The sequence below is a fragment of the Camellia sinensis genome, chromosome 8 (genome assembly GCF_055761805.1).
Source record: "Camellia sinensis isolate YWXY chromosome 8, ASM5576180v1, whole genome shotgun sequence".
Lineage (NCBI taxonomy): Eukaryota > Viridiplantae > Streptophyta > Magnoliopsida > Ericales > Theaceae > Camellia > Camellia sinensis.
In genome coordinates, this window is record NC_138968.1 from 109,655,454 (window position 1) to 109,662,756 (window position 7,303).

Consider the following 7,303-nt stretch of genomic DNA (forward strand, 5'->3'; position numbering starts at 1 on the left):
AGGTTTTGAATTGAAATTCAAAACTTACCTGGATAAGGTTCAAAAGGGTCAAAGGTCTTGCTACATGGGTGCCCAATTTCTAACAAAGATAAATAATACTTCACAGTACGATTCATAATTTTATAGTTGTGGTTCTAATTTGAACCTAAATTGGACCATTAAAATATATAAATAAAACGATATTCATAAGTGTTCTCTTTTAAAATAAAAAATTCATAATAAATTATATCATTGTATATAAAAATTTTATAATAATTTTAATTTGAATATTACTCCTGTGCGTGTATATATATGGAACATGGGAATTAAAAGGAGAAAAAGAAATATACTATGATTTTGGGAGAAAAAAGCAATTAAAAATTGAAACAGCAAACTGAGATTTCAAATTGATCCAACAAAATGACACAGTATCGAATCACAGCAGGTGCTACTGTGGGGAACTCACAGCAGCATCCCTGAACCCATTTCGTTATCATGTAACATATGCTATCGATAGATATAGATATCAAGAGTGGGTTATCCAAATAGATTTTGAATTCAAATTCAAAACTTACATGGATAAGGTTCAAAAGTGTCAAAGGTCATGCCACATGGGTGCCCAATTTCTAACAAAGATAAATAATACTTCACAGCTCGATTCATAATTTTATAGTTGCGGTTCTAATTTGAACCTGAATTGGACCATTAAAATATATAAACAAAATGATATTCATAAGTGTTCTCTTTTAAAATAAAAAATTCATAATAAATTATATCAATCTATATAAAAATTTTATAATAATTTTTATTTGAATATTACTTATGTGCGTGTATATATATGGAGCGTGGGAATTAAAAGGAGAAAAAGAAATAAACTATGATTTTGAGAGAAAAAAGCAATTAAAAATTGAAGCAGCGAAGTGAGAATTCAAATTGATCCAGCAAAACGACACAGTATTGAAACACAGCAGGTGCTACTGTGTGGAACACACAACAGCATCGCCAAACCCATTTCGTTATCATGTAACGTATGCTATCGATAGATATAGATATCAAGAGTGGGTTATCCAAATAGGTTTTGAATTCAAATTCAAAACTTAAATGAATAAGGTTCATAAGGATCAAAGGTCATGGCACATGAGTGCTCAATTTCTAACAAAGATAAATAATACTTCACAGTACGATTCATAATTTTATAATTGTGGTTCTAATTTGAACATGAATTGGACCATTAAAATATATAAATAAAATGATATTCATAAGTGCTCTCTCTACTGCAGCATGCTTTGCCCTGAGCCTGGCCTCCATAGATGTCTTCGGTTTCGATGGATCCTTTTTTTTCTGGTAGAAATTAAATGAGGCAAAGATTAGAGAGAGAGAAGAAGAAGAAGAGGGAAGAGAGAAATATGGAGAAAATTACTGAATTTACTTTTGCAACTAAAGATGCTTCTCTTCCTCCAACAGCCTCATGGCCTTAGTTGTGAACGCCAAAAACGGAGACATTGGTTGCTGATCCTTTTCTTTCTTGCTCTTTCTCCACTGATCTTTGAGCCATATGATTTGAGGGAAACCTTTCTTCTTCTTGTCTTTCTTTTCTAGCTCTTTCTCTCTATTCTGTTATCAAGAAAATGTAGGAAAATTTAGGAGGAAAACTAAACCAAGAATCATCAACTCTAAACCATCAATCTGGGTTCAGCTTCTAAGAAAATGTTGGAAAATTACCCTTTCTAAAGCTCCTTCATTTTCCCTACATTTTCTCAGCAAAGATAAATAAGCCCAATTTCTAACAAAGATAAATAATACTTCACAGTACGACTCGTAATTTTATAGTTGTGGTTCTAATTTGAACCTGAATTGGACCATTAAAATATATAAATAAAATGATATTCATAAGTGTTCCTTTTAAAATAAAAAATTCATAATAAATTATGTCAATCTATATAAAAATTTTATAATAATTTTTATTTGAATATTACTCCTGTGCGTGTATATATATGGAGCATGGGAATTAAAAGGAGAAAAAGAAATAAACTATGATTTTGAGGGAAAAAAGCAATTAAAAATTGAAACAGCGAACTGAGAATTCAAATTGATCCAACAAAACGACACAGTATTGAATCACATCAGGTGCTACTGTGGGAAACTCACAGCAGCATCCCTGAACCCATTTTGTTATCATGTAACATATGCTATCGATAGATTTAGATATCAAGAGTGTGTTATCCAACTAGGTTATGAATTCAAATTAAAAACTTACATAGATAAGGTTCAAAATGGTCAAAGGTCATGCCACATGGGTGCCTAATTTCTAACAAAGATAAATAATACTTCACAGTTCGATTCATAATTTTATTATTGTGGTTCAAATTTGAACCTGAATTGGACCATTAAAATATATAAAGAAAACGATATTCATAAGTGTTCTCTTTTAAAATAAAAAATTCATAATAAATTATATAAATCTGTATAAAAATTTTATAATAATTTTTATTTGAATATTACTTATGTGCGTGTATATATATGGAGCATGGGAATTAAAAGGAGAAAAAGAAATATACTATGATTTTGAGAGAAAAAAGCAATTAAAAATTGAAACAGCAAAGTGAGAATTCAAATTGATCCAAGAAAACGACATAGTATTGAAACATAGCTGGTGCTACTGTGAGGAATACACAGCAGCATCCTATAGACACCCCATTTTTGACCGTCCTCAAGACTTGGACGTCATCGTTTGAACACTCGATGATCATCCCTGTTCGTGTTCGTCTTGAGTTCTCGGAGGTTTCGGCTACGCGCCTTGCCTTAAGACCTCTCGATTTGTTTGTTTTGTGTTTGGTTTTACATCAGACACTTATTGTTTTGCTTCTGAGTGTGGGAAATAGCTTGTAGGCGATCCCCACACCTCACCGGCCATGGCTTGAGGCCACCGGCCTTGTTTCCTTGCCACCGGCCACTGGTGATGGCCGGTCGGCACTGTTGATGGTCGGTCGGCCAACTTTGTTGGCCGAATAGCCACTTTTTCTGGCCGAGACCTTTTCTTGAGGGGGGTTTGAACCTTTTGAACCCCCTGTTTTAGCTTCTTGAGAAAGCTTGAACCTTTTGAACTCTTGGTTTTAGCTTCTTGAGGAAGCTTGACCTTTTGAACCCTTTTTTAGCTTCTTGAAGAAGCTTGAACCTTTTGACCCTTTTTAGCTTCTCCAAGAAGCTTGACCCTTTTTTGGCTTCTCCAAGAAGCTTGATTCTTTTTTTGCTTCTCCAAGAAGCTTGAACCATTTTTAGCTTCTCCAAGAAGCTTGAACCTTTTTTAGCTTCTCCAAGGAGCTTGATCCTTTTTTAGCTTCTTGAAGAAGCTTGAACCTCTTGACCCCTTTGCCTAGCTTCTCCAAGAAGCTTGGCCCTTTTGCTCCAAGCTTCTAAGAGATGCTTGGCCCTTTTGCTCAAAGCTTCTAAGAGAAGCTTTGCCCTATTGGTTTCTCTATAAAAAGAGGGCCTCTCCTCCCCTTTAGAGGGTTAGAAAAAATCTGATATATAGGATATATATATCACTCCCTCTCTATATCTCCCTCTCTCTCTACATTTGTGTGGGTTAGAGGGTTCAAAAAGGTCTAGTTCTTGCACATTTACACTACAACTCTTGGCCTAACACCTCCATCATCAACCTAAGGAGCTTGGAGGCCATTTTCAGAGGCTAAGGGACTGTTTTTTGGACCAAGAGGCTGCTGTCCCCTTTTGGCTACAAAGGTAACTCATTTTCCCTCTTTATTCCCCGTTTTTGCACACACTTTTAGCCTATCTTTCTTGCTATTTTGAGCTTTGTGTATAACATAAAAAAGTTCTATTTTTTTGTTTTTAAGATGCTTCATTAAGGTCACTTTTGTGTTTGGGGTCGTTTACCCCCTCTTAGGCCTTGCTTGGCCTCAATTTTGTGTGTTTTTGGTGAGCTTCGGGACCACCTTGTTTGGGCCTCCTCACCACTGAAATATTGAAGGATTTCAGTGGTGAGGATGGTGGTTTGAGGTCCTAAGAAGGAGAGGGCCATCCCCTCTCCTTATTGTCTTGATTACTTGCATTTTTGGCCTTACAAAGGAGCTCCTATTTGTAAGCTTCCAAGCTTTATTTCCAACATTTTTCAATGGGTTTTAGGACCCCCATAAGTCATTTCCAGATCTGGTTTTGCCATGTTAAGTGTCCTTGTTGCATGTGTAGAGTAACCCTCTTATTGGCCTTTCAAAGGAACACATCTTTCTTGCATGCATGGACCTTGTTTCCATGGGTTTTTGGGGCTTATTTGACATACCATATTACTATTTTTAGCTGGTTTGATAAGCTCTCACATGCTTCATATAGGTGTAGTGTAAACCATGCTTACTAGCCTATGTTGCATGTTATTTTGGCCAAGCATGCTAGCTTATTTTGGCTACATTTCATACATGTTTTAGCATTATTTTGGGCTGCATAGGGACTTTTTGGGGCTGGTTTCATTATTCGAGCATCGCTTTGCATGTTTATAGTGTATTGCATTTCACTAGCTTTAGTGCTTGAGTCCTTAACAATGCATTACATGAGTGTTTGCATGCTTTTGAGTCATTTTGGAGTCATTTGGCATGCCATTTCAGATCTGGAACATGCACCATTGTATGCCATATTCCCTCGTTGCCATGCTTTGGTAGAGTTGCATTTTTGTGCCTTAAGCTTGGTTAATGCATTGTGCATGCATTCCATGTATTTTGTTGCCTCACTTGCATCATTATGGCCATTGATTTTGGCATGCTTGAGAGCTATCCATGTTAGTTTAAGTCCATCATCGCATGTTGTTGCATGCCATATTTGTTTACATGTTTAGGTTGTGTGCCTATTGCATATTAAACGCATTGCATAATCATGTTGCATTAGCCTTGCTTGCATGCTTAGGTTGCATTGCATTGTGCATGCATCCCTTGCCTCTTGATTAAGCATGATAGAGGTTGGGGCCTTTGATGTGTTTTGTGTGTGCATTTCATTTGATATTGAAGTTGCACACTTGGCTTTTGGGCCATCACGCATTGAAATGCGTGATTGGTGGTCCGAGAATCGAGCACCATACCCCTTTGAGTCACAAACATGATAAGGGATGTGGTGGTGCACACATTTGCTTGAAATGCATTGCCATGCCATGTTTTGCCCTCTACTGCTGTCAAAACAGGTTCTGCAGGAAGCTTTGGTCGGCCGGCCATCTATACTGCCGACCGGCCATCCATTGTTGGCCGATGGCTTTACAGATGGTCGATGACCATCCGGATATGGCCGGTGGTGTTCTGTCTTAGCCGGTGGTGTTCCACAGTGTCCATAGAGTGCTCCCTGGGACTTGTGCAATTTTTAGAGGAGCAGAGCAGGGAAAACAGAGGCAAACTTGTGCATGGCGTTGGATTTCTGAGCAAACCCGAGCACGCGCGCATTGGATCCTCTTCCCGAGGCCTTTACTGCTTTCCATGGTTTAGTTAATTTGTTAATTAATTAAGTGGTCGGTAATAATTAATTTGTATATTCTTTTGGTCCCTCCAAGCAAGGGCGAATTTGTAATAAGCGTGGGTGCGTGTGTGCATGTCTTCCAACCCCCACTTCTTTCTCCATTTTACTTACCTGCTTTTGATGGTTAGTATTAGGGCATATTTAAATTAGCATACCTTATGCTATGCATGCGTGCATCCATACATTTGTCTTGCATGCACCGGGTTCGGCGCATTATACTAACTGCATTGTATTTCAATTTCAAGTTGAATACGTGTTAGTTGTTGCATTTCACATGCCATCCATAGATTAGTCGAGCCTATTCTAACCGCATCCTGCATGTGTTGCATTAGCCATCTTAACATGAACTAGGATCATGCACATGATTACTAACTGGTTTCTGTTTTGGCTTGGAGTACTAAGTAAGCTTTTATGCTTTAGCATGCCACATGTGTGTGAATGTTGCCATGATAGCATAATTACCATGAGGTTAGCTGCTTATGTGATATAACTGCCTGAATGCCTGTGGATGGAGGTTGAATTACCTAAATTGGAATAATGCACTAAAACTGTGAGTTGTAAGCCCACTAGATAGTGGCAAAACCATCTTTTCTAAAGCCCATTTGAGGGTGGCAAAATCTGCATTTTAGCCTACTCGCGAGTAGCAAATCATTTTCAAAACAAACATGAAATGTTTGGTTCCAATTTAGGCGATTTGGTCTATACTTGTTTGTTGTGCGCATAACATAGTAATTCTAGGCTAATAACCGGAATAGGAACACATAATGCTTTCAAAACAAGATATCACGGTTAGTAGAGGCTGATCTTTGATCGGGCGAGAGGGGGTACTCATAGCTGACCTTCCCCAATCGTACCCAAGTTCCCGAGCCGAGGCAACTTTGGTGATGATAGACACGTTGCCTTTGGCACCGAGTCAGGGTTTCCAAAATTTTTCAAAATAAAATATTTAGGTGGCGACTTTGTATCTGGCAAAGCAATCCATGTTTGGCACTTCTTCTCTAAAAATCTATTTTCCAAAATGATTTGCCAGATTTGGACTCTTTGGTTCAGATTTAGGACCGTGACAATTTGAGAGTCCTGAACTGTAGTGAACCCAATATGAACAGAACAGGACTCATCCTCCTGGGGCGTTCGGGACGTCTACACATCCCCAAACCCATTTCGTTATCATGCAACATATGCTATCAATAGATATAGATATCAAGAGTGCGTTATCCAAATAGGTTTTGAATTCAAATTCAAAACTTAAATGAATAAGGTTCAAAAGGGTCAAAGGTCTTGCCACATGAGTGCCTAATTTCAAACAAAGATAAATAATACTTCACAGTACGATTCATAATTTTATAGTTGTGGTTCTAATTTGAACCTAAATTGGACCATTAAAATATATAAATAAAACGATATTCATAAGTGCTCTCTCTACTGCAGCATGCTTTGCCCTGAGCCTGGCCTCCATAGATGTCTTCTCCTCCATAGATGTCTTCGGTTTCGATGGATCCTTTTTTTTTCTGGTAGAAATTAAATGAGACAAACATTAGAGAGAGAGAAGAAGAAGAAGAGGGGAGAGAGAAATATAGAGAAAATTACTAAATTTACTTTTGCAACTGAAGATGCTGCTCATCCTCCAACAGCCTCATGGCCTCAGTTGTGAATGCCAAAAACGGAGACATTGGTTGCTGATCCTTTTCTTTCTTACTCTTTCTCCACTGATCTTTGAGCCATATGATTTGAGGGAAACCTTTCTTCTTCTTGTCTTTGTTTTCTAGCTCTTTCTCTCTGTTCTGTTGTCAAGAAAATGTAGGAAAATTTTGGGGGA